This window comes from Crocuta crocuta, unplaced genomic scaffold, assembly GCF_008692635.1.
Source record: "Crocuta crocuta isolate KB4526 unplaced genomic scaffold, BGI_CrCroc_1.0 scaffold237, whole genome shotgun sequence".
Lineage (NCBI taxonomy): Eukaryota > Metazoa > Chordata > Mammalia > Carnivora > Hyaenidae > Crocuta > Crocuta crocuta.
Genome location: NW_027531914.1, coordinates 1,080,268 through 1,098,160, shown reverse-complemented (window position 1 = coordinate 1,098,160; position 17,893 = coordinate 1,080,268). Strand labels below are relative to the sequence as shown.

General features: G+C 39.6%; 1 long non-coding RNA gene across 2 annotated transcripts in view; it reads left to right on the top strand.

Moving 5' to 3' along the window:
* Window positions 1-11,791, top strand: part of LOC144240461 (uncharacterized) — a 33,056-nt gene extending 21,265 nt beyond the window's left edge. Inside the window, exons 3-4 of one of the 2 annotated variants that reach the window (XR_013337728.1) lie at window positions 7,235-7,274; window positions 10,798-11,791. This is a non-coding gene — a long non-coding RNA (uncharacterized LOC144240461). Of the gene's footprint in view, window positions 1-7,234; window positions 7,354-10,797 lie in introns of those variants that run through there. The other variant, XR_013337727.1, reaches the window with a different exon arrangement.
* The last annotated feature ends 6,102 nt before the right edge of the window (window positions 11,792-17,893 follow it).

The window sequence follows — 17,893 nt, the reverse complement described above, 5'->3', positions numbered from 1 at the left end:
CAGAGCCTGGAGCCTGTTCCAGATTCTGTGTCCCCCTCAGTCTCTGACCCTCCCCTGCTCATGCTGTCTCTATATCTCTCTCTCAGAAATAAATAAAACATTAAAAAAAATATAAACGATTGGTAGAATTCACCTGTGAAGTCATCTGGTTCTGGACTTTTGTTTGTTGGGACTTTTTTGATTACTGATTCAATTTCATTGCTGGTAACCAGTCTGTTCAGATTTTCTATTTGTTCCTGCTTGTTTTGAAAGGTTACATGTTTCTAGGCATTTGTCCATTTCTTCTAGGTTGTTCAGTGTGTTTGCATATAGTTTTTCTTAATATTCTCTTAAAATATTTTGCATTTCTGTGATGTTAGTAGGTATTTCTCCTCATTTCTGATTTTGTTTATTTGAATCCTTTTTTTGTGTGTTCGCCAATAGATGAATAGATAAAGAAGGTGTGGTATATATATATATGTGGTGTATATATATACCATATATATATGATATATGGATATATCATATATATCATATATATATGGTATATATATACACACACACACACACAATAGAATATTAGCCATAAAAAAGAATGAAATCTTTCTATTTGCAATGACTTGGATGGAAGTAGTATAACCTTAAGTGAAACAAGTCAGAGAAAGGCAAATACCATATGATGTTACTCATAAGTAGAATTTAAGAAACAAAACAAATGAACAAAGAAAAGAAGAGACAAACCAAAGAACAGACTCTTAACTATAGAGAACAAAGTGATGGTTACCAGAGGGGAGATGGGTGGGAGGATGGGCGAAATAAAACGAGAGGATTAAAGAGTACGTTTATTATGAGCACTGTGTGTGTATAGAATTGTTGAATCACAATATTGTACCCCTGAAACTAATATAACACTGTATGTTAACTATATTAGAATTTTAAAAAAGGAACAATTTGACACAGTTCAGGGACTAAAACATAGCCTTAAATAAAGCAGCAGAAGGTACAAATTTTCCCATTAAAAAAAAAAAAAGAATTAGTGATATGATCCCACCGGAATTCACAGGGGTGGGTGAGAGGGGAGCACATGAATATTTGGTGAGGCATCAACTATTTTTGCCATAGATACATTACCTCCATTATGTTATTCTGTGTCCTTTTTCTTCTTGTGGTAAGTATCTAATGGAATTAGCATCAGGAAAATTTTTTTTTGTTGTAAAGAGTTGGTATACCTTCTCTCTCTCTCTCTCTCTCTCTCTCTCTCTCTGTAGTTAAGAACTTTAATGCTGATGTCTGCTGATCTCAGATTTTTGGTACCTATCATCTTTTCTGTTCCTCTGCTAGGTTTCTAACATCATTTTATGATTTTTTTTAACTGGCATATTGTATTTGTTTTTATTTTAAGTTGCCACCCTCCTTTCTAGTTATAGCTGTTATATTGACAAGGATGCTTTTGCTGCAACAGAAAAGCCAACTAACAGTTCAAGCAGTGAATGCTTTCTTTAACTTTTCAAGACTTGATTCAATTCAATGGTACAACAATATCAGAGAGGACCATGTATACTTTATTTTACTGCTCTGCAGATCTCACTGTTTGGTAGTGTCACCTGCTCCCCCCTTGTCAGGAATAGCTTAGAAGTTCTAGATGTCACATTCCATGGTAGGCCTTGGTCAGGCCTGGGTCTTGGGATGCAAGAAACAAATGATACTCAGATTGCTCATCATGGCATGGCTGCAACGTAGTGCCATGCATGTGGGCATGCGTCATTTCTAGTTGTTGTGTAACCTGTGGAAAATGTTGTAAATGATGCTGGTGGCAGCTTAAGAAATTGTATCCAGAGTTGGATGTTAACCCAAGCAAATGCCTTGTTAAAGTTTTTGTAGTTTGTAAAGAAATCATGGTTGATGTATCAGGTGACATGTTTGGCAGGGGGGTGGAGGGGTAGTATTAATAGAAATGATGAGAAGCAACTGCATCCTGGATATGGTTAGAAGGATTTGCTAATGAATTGGAGAGGGACAGAGATGTTGAGAATGGCTCCAAGTTTTTGGCCTGAACAATGGGAGGAATGGAGCTGCCACTTTCTAAAAAAAGTTTTTTTTAAATGTTTTTAGTTAATTTTTGAGAGAGAGAGAGAGAGAGAGAGAGTGCTAGCAGAGGAGGGGCAGAGAGAGAGAGAGCGAGGGAGAGAATCCCAAGTAGGCTCTGCACTGTCAGCACAGAGCCCGATGAGGGGCTTGAACCCATGAACCATGAGATCATGACCTGAGCTGAAATCAAGAGTCAGACGCCCAATGGACTGAGCCACTCAGGTGACCCTGGAGCTTCCATTTATTGAGATGGAGAATATTGGAAGTAGTTAGTAGTGTTTCATAAAATAAAATGCTAGCAACAATTGGTTGTAGAACACTGTAAGGAGTCTGGACTGGGTCTAAGATAGAGGCCTGGAATTGGACCACTGCCTCAGGTCCTAGGACCTAGGACCTAGACAGGTAGAAAAGATACCTGGCATTGGGCAAGGACTCCTGTATGCTGGAGCCCCTTCTTCGTGTTCCAGACCATGTTTACCTCCAAGCATCATCGGCTACAAGTGTTAAATTTACAAAGAGCTCTGATATCCATCATTCCACTCAGCCCACAGGAGAACCCTGTAATGTGGTGACTGCTCTTATACCCGTGACTGAAGACTTGAAAACAATCTCAGAAAAGTTGTTATTCATGCATTCATTTAATAAACATATATTATGTGCTGGCTGTATGTCAGGAGATAAACGCCAGCTCTCCTGATTTCAAGGCTAGTATTCTTTCCACATACCTACTTCAATATGTTGATTCTGGCTTCCCTCGCCTCTGAAATTTGCCTCCCAAATATTCCTCTTCTGTTTGGTTTTGAAATGTCTACAAGTTCATTAATACTTATTTTTAATTTTTTTTGAAGTTTATTTATTTTGAGAAACAGAGCAGAGGAGGGGCAGAGAGACAGGGAGAGAGAGAATCCCAGGCAGGCTCCCTGCTGTTAGTGCGAAGCCCAATGTGGGCCTTGAAGTCATGAAACATGAGATCATGACCTGAGCCGAAACTAAGAGTCACATGCTTAACTGACAGAACCACCCAAGCACCCCTACAAGTTCATTAATACTTCTAATTCCCTTCTTCATGAATGTGGGTGGTTCACTTCTAATGACTGAGAATGAAGCAGAAGCAATGGTGTATAAATACAGAGACCATGTAGTGAGAGAGGTGGCCAACTTCCCTATGAGAAGGACCACAGAGTGAAGAACTGAAGCCTCCGAGCAAGAGACATGTCAGTTAACTTGTAGTCAGATCCCCTAGTCCCAGCCATGCCTTCAGATGAGTCTGTAGCCCCAGCCTACATCTTGACTGCAGCCTCACAGCTAGAACCATCTCAATAAGCTGCTCCTGCATTCTGGATTCTCAGAAGCTGTGTGAGATAATAAATACTTGTTCTTTTTTCTTGAATTAGATTTTTTAAAAATATTGAAAGAATAAAGAAAAAGGCAATCCACAATTTCATAGAAAGAATAATATCTATTCCCAGAAAAATTCCAATAGTATAAAAAGGAAAAAATGAAAATGAAACTCTCCTTCTCCTACCCCTGATCTCTATTTCTTTTTTTCCAGTTTTATTTAGATGTGATTGACATATAACATTGTAGTAGTCCAAGGTGTACAATATAATGATTTGATGTATGTATATATTGTGACATGTTTGCCACAGTGAGTTTAGTTAACATCCATCAATCCTAATCTCAAATTCTTCATCCCAAAATCTCTTGGATCCCAAGGACCAAGTTATTCTAGAAAATTTTCATGCATATGCATTATATGCATAAATCCTTTTAAGATGTTCACCAAAAGATCATATTACATTCTTTTGAATTTTTTAAATGTTTTATTTATTTCTGAGAGAGAGAGAGAGAGAGAGAGCCAGCATGAGCAGGGGAGAGTCAGAGAGAGAGGGAGACACAGAATCAAATAGGCTCCAGGCTCTGAGCTAGCGGTCAGCACAGAGCCCGACGTGGGGCTCAAACTCACGAACCGTGAGATCATGACCTGAGCTGAAGTCAGAAGCTTAACCAACTGAGCCACTCAGACACCCCTTGAATTTTTTTTAATGTTTATTTATTTCTGAGAGAGATAGTGTGAGCAGGGGAGGGTTAGAGAGAGAAGGAGACACAGAATCTGAAACAGGCTCCAGGCTCTGAGCTGGCTATCAGCACAGAGCCCGACACAGGGCTTGAACCCACAAACTGTGAGATCATGACAAGAGCTGAAGTCAGATGCCCAACTGACTGAGGCACCCAGGCACCCCATCTTTTGAAGATATCTTCATATTAGTACTTACTCACCTATCTTATTCTTGTTAGTGGGTTTCCGTTATTTGAATGTACCATATTTCTTTTAATCATCCCTGTATATGGATATTCAGGATATTTCAAATTTTATTTACTGTTATAAAAATGTTGTAATAGAGTATTTTCATGCTTTTGTGAGCACCCCCAGGTAAATTTCTAGTGTTGTAATTCTGACATCAAAGGGTATATGCATTTAAAGTTGATACTGTCCACCTATTTCACAATCTTTGCCCCCGGTTTATGCTGACAAAGTATAAGAATGCTATCTCCCCACAAACCTGTGCATATCTTGGATAGCAAACATTTTTACTATTTTTTGGCCATTTGTTTTTCTTCTTTTGCGAATTGCTAGTGCCTAGTAGAGTGTTTATCTTTTAATATGTAACATAATAATAGCAATATCTAGCATTTTCTGAGCCTTATTATACTTTACATATATTTTAATACTTACAAAGGCCCTAAGAAGTAGGAACTGTTATTAGGAAGCTTATGACTGATGGGGCACCAGGGTGGTTCATTCGGTTAAGTGTCTGACTTTGGCTCAGGTCATGACCTCATGGTTCGTGGGTTCAAGTCCGGTGTTGGGTTCTCTGCTATCGGCAGAGAGCCCACTTTGGAACCTCTGTCCCCTCTCTCTTTGTCCCTCCCCCACTTGTGCATGTGTGTGCACACATGTGCACTCTCTCAAAAATAAAAAAAATAAGCATTAAAAAAATTGTTGGTTACGACCGGTGAGAAAATCAAATCAGAGAGAGGTTAAATAAAGTGCTAAAGCCTGAGGATGTCTGGCTGGGTCAGTTGGTAGAGCATGTGACTCTTGATCTCAAGGTCATGAGTTCAAGCCCCACGTTGGGATAGAGTTTACTTAAAGACAAAAACAACAACTGGCAATGTCATACCCACTAGAAAGCATGGAGCCAGGATGCAAATGATATGAATATAAAAGAAAATAGTTGTTGAACAATGAATGAATGACCTGTTTAACTTCCTTGCTCATTTTTCTACTGAGTTGTTTTTCTTTTTTATTGGTAGGCACTCTTTATATATAATGAATATTAACTCCTTTTCTACTCTATGTGTTACAAATATTCTCCCCAGTCTGTTACTTGTCTTTAATTTATTTATTTGCACATTTTGGTATTCATTTCATTAGAAAACCCCAAAGCAATAGTTAAAAATATCACCCCAGATATTGTTGTTAAAATTTGTAGTGGCCATTTGAGAAAAGTAGTAATAATTTAGGTATACAGAGGAACTATGATGTGGGTAATATAAAGTCTCACTAAGTTAATCTAAATATGAAAAATAACCTCAAGGGAATTAGTTGCTTTGTTCACACCGAGATACTTTAAAATTACAGTTCCCCTTTAGGCATATTTATAATTGAAAAAGAAGGAGTTGGGGGTGTTCATGTATATTAGATTGACATTTGGGGAAATGAATTTTTACTTCATCTGTAACAAATGAATCCTAATCAGTTAAGTGGCTCTGGGCTAAAGGAAATATAGTGACTTCCTTCTCTCATTTTGTTTCCGCTTTTTGATATGGGACTTTTTGGTCCTGTGAACCTTCCCTTGAGGCCTCTAACCTTTCTCTGATCCCCTAAAGCATTTGACTCGGAGACCCTGTGTCAGACACCTTTCTTGCTGTGAGAGCCCCACATTTGTTTAGTGGAGCCCCATGTCCTCAGGGATGTGATCCTGCTCTAGCTTCAGAGATTGAATCAGAATCGGTCAAAGCCTAAGTGCTCCAGACTTCAGCATGTGTCACTTTCACCTAGGGGGCTTGTTAAACATTACTGAGACCCATTCCCAGAGTGTATGATTCAGCAGATCTAGGGTGGGGTGTTCCTAACGGGCTTTGAGGTAGTGCTGATGGCTCAAGGAACATACTTGGAAAATCACTGACCTAAGCTGGACATGATGATCCAAAATCCTTTGTCCATGATTGGTTTAGGTATAGTAGTCTTGATTTTCCCTACCCTGTCATGTGGACTATCACACCTGGAAAGTGACACAAAAGTAATTTCTCAGATGATAGCGCTCAATATGTGCTGTGTACAATCAATATGATCATTATTTTATAAGATATCTGTACTTTTGTTTCTAAGGATTGTGCCCATAACACAGACCCAAGTATGTAAATACACAAGATGAATAAACATACGTTTACAACTCAGCAGTTCAGGTTAACTGAGTTTGTAGGGATGTCTGGTACATGGCCTTGGATATGAGAGTAGCTTATGCTGGAATTATGCTTTTCCTGTGCTGTGCCAACTGCTTGAACTGGGACAAATGGTGTAATTTCTTGGTCTTTGATTTTCTCATCTGTAAAATGGGGATAATCATTTTGAACTTATGGAATTGTGAATATTAATGATAATGTTTGCAATGTGCCTGTCATATGGTAGACTCTCAAGAAAAGGTCTGATAAGTATTATTATTGTTATATGCCATTGCTCAGGGTTTCTAGGTTAGTAGCAACTTGGTTCTTCAGTATTAAGGCCCTACCACTAGACTTGCAGTAGTCACATTCTTAGTTAAGATTATATGCTTACTGGGGTACTCTGGTCCCATCTGTCATACTCATGGCACCTACATATTATGGACCAGCACTGTAAGAAGGGAGTGGATGTAGCTTTGCCTCCCACTTTCTGGGCCTCTGTCTCAGTGAATATTGCTACTTCTAAATGGTAAAAATATAGCTAAGTGGCAGATAATCCCTGGTTCCTTTTTAGCTGATCAAAAGAATATTCTCTGAATTACTTATTGAAGCCTAACTATTTAATGTTACTTCTAGTCGCCTGTGAAATTTATTCAGGAATATAGGGAGATGTCAAAGGGTGGCCTTTGTAAGTTTCTCTTTTTCTTTCTCGATACAGACTCACTGAAGACCGCTGAGAATATCCCAGAAGCCAAAGGGTATAGAATTTATTATTATTCCTCAAGCCACTTGGACTTAAACTAAATATTAAGAAAATTAAAAATTCAAAATAAGCCATGATGAAGTCACCATTTTTCCTAATGTTCTACATTTGGTACATTTAGTCAATAATGTTTTGCTAATATTCATGTGATACTTCATGCATTGTTATTAGCTATTCATTTAAAATCTAATTTATTGGTAGGGCAAGGGTTTACTGTCTCTATTTTTGTGAAAACTCTGACACCACAAGCCATTGGAACTTTTCAAATGCAGATTTTCATTGCACTTACAACTACTTCAAGGTTGACTTCCAAATCTGTACTAGTGGTACTATGGAAACCTTCTAGTGTGTGCATGGGTCACATAATTATAAATTATACGTCTTGCTCATTTCAGTGCTTTTAATAATTCTTTAACAAAACTTGAAAGGCCGGGGAAAATGCTTCACAGGGGAATAGCAATACAGTAATTTTATCTTCTCTCTATTGAATCAATGCAATTTATTAATTTTTTTTTAATGTTTATTCAATTTTGAGAGACAGAGACAGACAGAGTGTGAGCGGGGGAGGGGCAGAGAAAGAGGGAGACCCAGAATCTGAAGCAGGCTCCAGGCTCTGAAATGTCAGCTAGCCAAGAACCCGATGTGGGGCTTGAACCCACGGACTGGGAGATCATGACCCGAGCCGAAGTCGGACGCTTAACCAACTGAGCCACCCATGTGCCCCGATTTAATTTAGTTTTATCTTTTAAAATGTCAGTTACTGAAATGGGCAACACCCCCAAAAATCAATCTTGAAATAACTTAGAATTCCAAAACTCGTCTTTTTTCTAGGTTTTCTAAGGATAATCAGATTGTAAGTACAGTTTAATCAACTTTCACATCATTTAAAAAAATTTTTTAATGTTTATTTTAATTTGGGAGAGAGAGAGCATGAGCAGGGGAGGGGCAGAGAGAGAGGGAGACACAGAATCTGAAGCAGGCTCCGGGCTCTGAGCTGTCAGCACAGAGCCCAACATGGGGCTCAAACCAATGAACCGTGACTGAGATCATGACCTGAGGTGAAGTCAGACGCTTAACTGACTTGAGCCACCCAGGCGCCCCAATTTTCACATCATTAGAAGCCACACATATTAAACCAGTTTGGATTTTCTGTAATTATCACTCAAACTTATTTACTAATTCAGTTTTCTAAATAGCAAGATGAATCTCCACTCAGTGTTTCCCCCTCCAGTAGTCCCATAAGAAATCATTTTGCTATTAGCCTGGAAATGTTCCAAACGCAGAACAGCGTGCTGGCAGTCTGCACGGTGGCCTCAAGGGGGACATCAGATGTTGGTTCAAATATGACTTTCATGATCTTGATCCCACATCTGAACGTAAAGATACAGTGTTTCTCTGTAAAGGTGGTGCTGAAAAGGAGAGTTCTGTCTCTGTCAGCCCATCAGCCTCTGGGGAAGTGCAATCTAAAAGCCATCAGTGGACTCCTGGGCATTTCCTTTAATCTGGGTCTTTTTTGGGGTCTTGAAATATGACGGGAGCAACCAATTTAAAGCAAGCAAATGCTAATCATGCCGCAGCCAGCTGTACGAGCAGCTCTCATCTGGGGATTTAAAAACACTTTGCAAAACATTAAGTCATTAATCTTCACAGTGGCTCTCTGGAGTCATAAACATCCATCACCACCCATCTTTGCCACTAGGAAATCTGAGAATTCACAGGCACAGTGCAGGGCTGCACCCAGGGTCCCACGTGGATCCTGTAGTACAAACTGTGATCTGATCATCAAGCTCTGGCATTGATCTGGTGAGCAGGGCACAGTGGACATGTGGGAAGATGTGGCTGATGTGATAAGGCCACATTTGGGTCTGTGGAAGTGCTGGCCTCATGTGGACCTCACCCCAGCTGTGAAGCTGTGTGTTGTCTGAGGAAGTGGTCATAGCAAAAGACTGAGCTGGCTTTAGTTGTTTCCTTTCACTGATCATTTCTCTCCTTACTGTTTCCTCTTTCTTATAATGGCACACTCTCTTTTTCTCTTTTTTAAATTTATTTACCTTGAGAAAGTGAGAGTAAGAGAGTGAGTGAGTACAGAGGGACAGAGAGAGAGAATCCCCTTGCAGGCTCACAATGTGAGTACGGGGCTCAAACTCAGGAGCTGTGAGATCATGATCTGAGCTGAAATTAATGAGTCAGCCACACTCAACTGTCTAGCCACCCAGGCGCCCCTATAATCACTCAGTCTTTCCCCCTCCTAATTAGATTTCTCATGTCTAAAGTCATAGGTTCACAGCCTTTTAGAACACAAAGAAACATCAGAAATTGACCACTTTTAATCTTTACATAAAATTTTGATAATCAGGGCTGGGGTATAATGCTATTGACAATGAAAGCCTAGGCATGGGGGAAGAACTCTGTTCCAGTTGCTTTACCTTTCTTCCTGAAAGTTTCTGGCCCATGGGAGTTGCTTCATAAATGTGTTTTGAATAAATGTATGAATAAGACTATAGCAGGGATAAGGGTTGGAAGGAAAGGAATTGTGGCAGTGGTAATTGTTCAGCTACTGTTCAGGTGAAGCTCAGAGATTTACTAGGTCATCTTTACTGTTTGCTATACTAGTGGTGGGAGCTTTTAATCTACTTAAGGCCCTAATTTATAGGACAAAATACGAAGGATCATAGAGTTTCAATGACATGCCTAGAGTTTCATAATTCATATAGTAAACTATGAGAAATCACTGGATTCTTTCCTACTTCTGTAGAACCTAAAAGCAATTGGTATAATGTCTCAATAAGTGAGTTAAAGTCCTGGTCTGTCACTTATCTGTGACTGGCCAAGGTCACTTAATTCTAATGACCAGTTGTTTCTTCATCTGTAAAATGCTAATGAAACTAACTTTACAGCGTCCTTGTGAGGATTAATAAGATAATGGATATGAGAATCGTTAGTAGATGGTGGAACATTATATATTAAGAAGTAGGTATTTTATAATTCTATTTGAATATAAGGTTCTTATAGTTTTTTTTCTGAATTACATATAGCAGCTAACTCATAGTGACTCATTAGACTTCTAGACACATTTCATTGTTGTTAGGCTGAAGGTGTATTATCTAGAAAGGAAATGTAAATATGTCCGCTAACGTCAGCCATTCCAAGCAAAGAGCAATTAGATATTACATCACTGACAGTGTTGAAATGAAAAAATTAGAAAATATGCAGGAAGTTTATTGGAGGCCTCTTGTGTGTGAGAGAGATAGAGGAGTGACAAGAGAAGGGAGAGAGAACGTGTGTGAGTGTTGTGAACCATATGTTGTGATACATAGTTAGATGGAAACATTGCAGGTGAAATTTGGGCTTCAAAGCTTTTAAAGAGGGCTTTGCCTTTATATAGATATGTAAACATATCTCTACTCTCTCTACATACATATGCTACATACCTCTACTCCCCTCCAGCCCCAACCCATAATCCTTTAGTCGCCCGGTTGTCTACTCAACACATATTTTTATCACCTCTTCCCTTCTAGGAGAGTCCATCTTTCTTGAACCAGCCCAAAATGCCAGATTCTCATTTTCTCCATGTATTTGCAGCTAATAGTATTCATGTGACTCAGTTCTGGTCAATGAGACATAAGAGAAGTCTGCTGGGATGGGAAAGATTTTTCTCCATTTTAGAGAGATCTGTATGAGAAGGCTATTTTTTCTCTCTTTCAATGAGAGAGTTATGTGTTACGAGTTCAGTGTTATGCACTGTGGAGGGGGGACATGATAGTTGGCATTGTTGTAGCCATCACACCACCATGAGGCAACCAGAGATTGAAAATCCAGTGTGTAGAGGATGTCAGAGCAAAAGGATGAAAAGAACCTGGGACCTGGATGACATCACTGAGCGGCTGGACCAATTCTTGAACCTAGTGCCTTCAGACTTGCTATTTGAAAGATTATATGTCTTTATTGTTTAATCTACTCTTCACTTGGCGGTATGCTGTTTATTGCAGTTGTAAGTATGCAGATGTACTTTAATTCACCTTTCTCTTCTTTGTGACATGAAGAATTTAAAGCACCCGCAATAGAGTATGAGTAAAGAAATTTGAAATCGGTGAAAAATAAATAATTAAAAAAGGATGGAAAAAAAAGATGGAATGAGGACAAAAGGTATGCCATGGAATTCTATATCTTTTCTAGAAGAGTGCTAAAAGTTTATTTTGTGGTAAACAAAGCACTCTTAGGGCACAGTATTCAGCGGTTTCTCCTAACAGTTTGTCGAATGAGTAAATAGGAATACAGTCCCATCTTGGGAAGGAGCTTTCTCTTGCTGCCCCCCCTCTTCTGAGCATGAAGATTTTAGCATGCAGAGTCAGGGAAGTCAATGAACAGGCATTAAGACTGAGGTACTAAGGGCCCACCAGTGGTTGGTTTTCTGGCCCGGCTGACCACTCTTCCAGAAAGAGAAAAGGAATTCTTTCACAGGTTAGAAATACATCCTTGGGATCCCAATTCTGCAACTCTATTAAAAAATTACAAAACATGGGAAGTGTTAACACCATGTAATCTGTAGTGGCAGTAACTGGAAATAACTTAAAATAACTTAAATGCTTGAGGATGGGGGAATAGTATGGTAAACTGTGGCTTATCTCTAATGTTATATGGCTAGTTTTTATTTATATACTTCTATCCATATTTAAAATGTCAAACAACAGCAATAATATGCTCCTGCCTAAGGTGACACAACCGTCTCCCAGTCCAGTGGAAACACATTTTCTCCCCAGAAAAGAGAGATCCAGCTTCCCATCAGTCAATGTAACCATTTCTGGGGTATGTTTCCCCTCCTCCCCTCCTCCACTTTCTGGCAGTGAGCTTATAGAACCGTGTTAATCATCACCCTTGGTTCAAGACATACTTTCATCTTTGGTTCTGAGTGACGTTCAAACCTTTTAATAAAGTCACAACCTCAACTTGGTATCCTATAACCTAAAAAACACATTAAAAGTTTATCGCCTCAACATACCTTGTATAAAATAGGGAAAAGATAGATGGAAAGATGTAGAGATAAAAGAAGGCAAAAATATATATGGTTACTACAATTCTCATTTTTGTACTTGACTAGGAGATTAGAGTTGGTATTTAGAACTTTTCTACTACCCATTCTCCCATTCTACTACCTTTTCCTCTCAGCCAGCACCTCAGTGTGTTCTGATTTGTTTACTGGGTGGGTAACCCAAGCATTCACTCCTATTGAGTGTGAGCCTTTGGTTGTACTGAGTATATTGGGTGGCTAAATCTTCTACTAACTTTTACCAACAGACAGAGCTGTACTAGGAGCCACCATTTCCCAGGTTCTAGACTTTCTCTCCCTAGCCCCATGCTGTAGCCAGCATTCACTACTTAAAAAAAAAAAGTTTATTTATTTTGAGTAGGGGTGAGGGGCAGTGAGCTGGAAAGCAAGAATCCAGAGCAAGGTCTGCACTGTCAGTGCTGAGCCCAGTGTGGGGCTCGAACCCACAAACTATGAGATCATGATCTGGGCTGAAATCAAGAGTCAGATGCTTAACCTTTGGAACCAGCCAGGTGCCCAAGCATTCACTGCTTCTGATCCAAGAGCCCAGCAGGTCTATAGTCCTTGCTTGTCACTAGATTTTCTTTTTCTGAATCATAGTTATGCTTATTTTACTTTTGAGTGTAAACTATACCTTTAAAATCTTAAAAATAGATGATTACTATGCTTTTGAAAAGGAGGAAGGGGTGGGCTTAACTCTGCTCTACCCCTTTGACATGCTGGGTGCCCACCCCGATCCCCTCTTTAGGGCTGGGGCACATCCATCCATCCTGACCACTGGGAATATGGGCTGCCAGAGGTTCACAGCTGTGTCCTTCACTTCTGCTGTAGGAAACTGTCCAAGGTAATGTCTCATCTTGACTGATGTGGCTGTATGAAGGCCTACCCCCGAGCTTCAGTTCAGAGCAACTCTGAAGGGCTGTCCCAGCTCCAGACCTCCCCGCAGGATTGCCTGAGAGCTCAGTTCTCAGCTGCAAGTCCATTGCGGTCGGCTCCTCCCTCTGCCCAGCCCTGCCTTCTTCATGTCCTTAGTGGTAAAATATCTCCTGAGAACACTGTCTGAGATCCTCCTGCACTCAATTTTCCACCTAAGAGTCTGTTTGGGAACTCAATCTAAGATCGGAAGCTCACCAGAGAAACCATTCAATGGCTGCTAAAAAAATACATCCGTGATTTAACTGGTATGGTTGATGTCTATTAGGATTTCCTGGCAAGCCTTTGCTTTTCTGGAATTGTTTTCCATTACTTCCGGAAACTCTCCTTCCCTGTGAATCCAATTACATTGTTTGTTACAGGAGCTGCCATATTCTTTTTTTTTTTTTTTAATTTATTTTTTAGAGAGAGAGAATGGGGGTCAGGGGCAGAGAGAGAGAGAGGGAGAGAGAGAATCCCAAGCAGGCTCCATGTGGTGAGATCATGACCTGAGCAGAAACCAAGAGCCAGACACTTAACCTATTGAGCCACCCAGGTGCCCCAGGAGCTGCCTTATTCTTATGTGACTCTACTTTTTATAATTACTCTTCTAGCTTAAACTAGATCAAACTGTAATTTCTGCTTCTTGCAACCAAGTATTTGAAACTAGTTCACTAAGTTAAAGCATTATTTCATACACCAGCAAACTAATAGGTATGATTTATTAGATTAATGCTGCAGCCCAGCAGAGGGCAGGTTTTAAGATAGTATAGATAAATTAAAGTATAAAATATGTATTACTTTCCTTAACATGAAAAGAAGTATACGGCCATTGTAGAAAACTTTGAAAGGAGAGAGAAAAGAAAGATAAAAATCTTACTGCCTAGAAATAATTGCTGTTTATTATTAATTTTTATGTTTTTTTCTAGTATTCATCTAGGGTTACATGTTTATGTACATATAAATTTTCTTAGGGTGCTTGGATGTTTTTAGGCCACCTGGGTGGCTCAGTCTGTTAAGCGTCTGACTTCAGCTCAGGTCATGATCTTGTGGTTCATGAGTTCCAGTCCCTCACTGGGCTCTGTGCTGACAGCTCAGAGCCTGGAGCCTGCTTCAGCTTCTTTGTCTCTCTCTCTCTCTCTCTCTCTGCCCCCACCCCCCCACCCCTGCTCACACTCTGTCTCTCTTCCTCTCTCTCTCTGCCTCAAAAATAAACATTTAAAAAAGAACAGGGGCGCCTGGGTGGCTTAGTTGGTTAAGCGTCCGACTTTCGCTTAGGTCATGATCTCGCAGTTCGTGGGTTCGAGCCCCGCGTCGGGCTCTGTGCTGACTGCCAGCTCAGAGCCTGGAGCCTGTATCAGTCTGTGACTCCCTCTCTCTCTGACCCTCCCCTGCTCACGCTGTCTCTCTCTCTCTCTCCTAGAAATAAATAAAAAATATTAAAAAAAGAAAGAACAAAAAAAATAGGAAACAAAAAAAGAAAAAATGTTCTTTTAGAAAAATGGGATCACACTGTTGGCAAGCTGGGTTTTTTTAACAAGATTTTTTAAAGTATTTTTTTAATGCTTATTTTTGAGAGAGACAGAGCGTGAGGAGGGGAGGGGCAGAGAGAGAGGGAGACACAGAATCTGAAGCAGGCTCCAGGCTCCGAGCTGTCAGCACAGAACCTGATGCGGGGCCCAGACCCACGAACCTGCAAGATCATGACCTGAGCTGAAGTTGGACACTTAACCAACTGAGCCACCCAGGTGCCCCTAAAATGGTTTTAATACATTGTAAACACATTTCATATCATGAAGTATTCTACTTCGTACTTTTAAGTAACTACGTAGTATTCCAACATATGGTTGTATCATAATTTTTTGAACCAAATCTGAATTATGTTGCTTCCAAATTATTTTTGTCACCTGCAATATAGTGACTGAGGTCTTAAGGTAAACCTTTGAACACAATTCCCAGATGTGTAATTGCTGAATTAAAACCTTTGTAGATTTTAAGACCTTTCATAAGAATTACTAAATTGATTTCTAAAATGATTCTATCACCCTGTACAGCTGCCAGCAGGGTATGAGAGTGCATTTTTATAATATTGGGTTGTTTTCTTGAAAGAATTTTGTCAACTTGATAGGCTAAATGATGCTTGCTTTCTTTGATGTGTATTTCTTTAATTACCAACAAATGAAACCTATTTTCATGTTTATTATCTCTCTCTCTCTGTGTATGTGTAAACGTGTATTTACACACATGTATACACATCTAGTTGTGCCATATGTCAGTGTGTAAATTGCCTACTATGTCCTTAGCCCACATTTTTCTTGACATGTTAAACTTTTTCTATATAGTATAATGCAAATATTTTTTCTCATTTGCCATTTGCCTTTTAATTTTGCTCATGGAGGCTTTTGATAGATTCAGTGAAATTTAATAATTGTTTCTCTTGTGGTTTCTGTTATGCTTGGGGAGGTCTTATCTGACGCTAGAGCAAAGGAGCTTTGATGGGAGGTGGAGTCATCTGGGGAGGGAGGCAAAAGGGAGCAGACAGAGAGAAAGGTTGATTAAGCCTGCAGCTAACTCCAGAATCCTGACAAAGGCCCTGGAATTGTGTCTTCTCCTTCCTTCATTTTACAGATGAAGGAGCAGAGGTCCAGGGAGACTAAGAAGTAAGATTGAAGTAGTAGATTACAAAGTCTCCTAATAACAGCATTACCCATCAAGGGATATATTGCATTTTTATAAAAAATAATTAATTTAGTATTGGTAAAATGGAAAAAAATTCCTTTTGTGTTCTTCCTATACGCTTATGTTGCTTGCAACATTGAAATAAAGAATTTAAAATGCCCCTGAAAGCTGATTACATCTTTACACATAGAATTGATGGCTCTAATTTCTTTTTATTGATTGTGTAGCATTTTATAAAAGCTGTATGGATGTCATGGTGCTTACCCAAAGCAAACTCACCGCGCAGTCAGCATCCATCCATAACTGTTAACAGTGTCTACAAATTAAACTGGAGCTACTGGAAACCAAAGAGGAAGAACAGCCTATATAGTATTCAATATCTGGCAGTTTATCTTGTTGACTCAAGGACTAGAAACAAACAGCACATGACAAAATATTCCAGAAGCATGCCTCACATCTATGAGGTGGAATGCAGGGCTGCCAGCTGTAACAAATAAAAGTACAGGATACCTGGTTAAATTTGGGTTTCAGACAAACAGCGAATGTCTTTACAGTAAGTATGTCCCAAGTAAAGTATAGGAGGTAACTACAAATTTGTTTGCTAATTATCTGAAATTGAAATTTAATGAGGCATCCTGCATTTTATCTGGCAAGCCTAGCAAGCAGGACCTTTTGTTAAACATTAAAATACTAAACCCATTGCATGCAATTGCATGCATTGATGAGCCTGGTTCTATATCACCGCAATTACAGCGGTTGAATGAAGGAGGTACTTTGAAGGAAGAGTTCACCAAGAATCTCATAGTGATGTGAAAATTAGCAATAAGAAGCAGAGACAGTGGGGGCACCTGGGTCAAGAGCATCTGACTGTTGATTTCAGCTCAGGTCATGATCTCATTTGTGGGTTCGAACCCCGTGTCGGGATTCTCTGTCTCCCTCTCTCTCTGCCTCTCCCTGTCTTTCTTTCTCTCTCAAAAATAAATAAACATAAAAAAATAAAGCAGAGATACTGTATTAGAGTGTCAGGGCTCACATAACAAAATACCACAAACTGCTGACTCAAAATAACAAAAAATTGTGTCACAGGCCTGGAGGCTGGAAGTCTAAAATCAAGGTGTTGGCAGGGCCATGCTTCCCCTGAAGTCTGCAGGGGGAATCCTTACTTGCCTCTTCCTAGCTTCTGGTAGTTTGCCAATAATTCCTGGTGCTCCTTGGTTTGCAGCTACATTACTACAGTCTCTGCCTGTGGCATCACGTGACATTTACCTGTGAGTCTTAGTTTCATATTGCATTTTCCTTTTCACAAGGACATCCGTCATATTGGGTTAGGACTCACCTTAGTGACCTCATCTTAATTTGATTACATCTGTAAACACCCTATTTCCAAATAAGGTCACATTCACAGGTACTGGGGGTTGGGACTTCGACATATCTTTTTGGAGGGATACAATTTAACCTAGAGCAGATATGATTGCCTAATACCTTTAATTATATATAAAAAATAAAAACTCACTATAGTCATTTTATTATTTGCTAATTCTAAGTACAGTTATTGACTGGGCAATAAGCTCCTATTCTGATATTCTCTACTGGAAAGATTTTCAGTTTTAAAAGAACAAATAGAAGTTTTTACGTGAGATTCTAGAATTTAGGCTTATAGCTTTGGCCTGCAGCCCGGACTTGATGTTAGAAGGAGGAAGCTCTGGGGATTGCAGACATTCATATTTCCCTGAACATAAGGCAAGGTGTTCTTTCAAACAAAAATAATGGTCATTGCCATGGACTCTCAGGTGTGATGGTCAAGTGGAGACTCCCTCTGTAGTCCCAGAGGGAAACCTCATAGCCATGTTAGAGACTTCCGGTACAGTTATCCCAGAAGAAAGGGAGAGATGTTATAAAACCTTCAGAAACTTCTGCTTTCAAAACTTGTAAATCATTTTTAAAGTACTTTGGAGGGGTCTTTAGACAACACAATC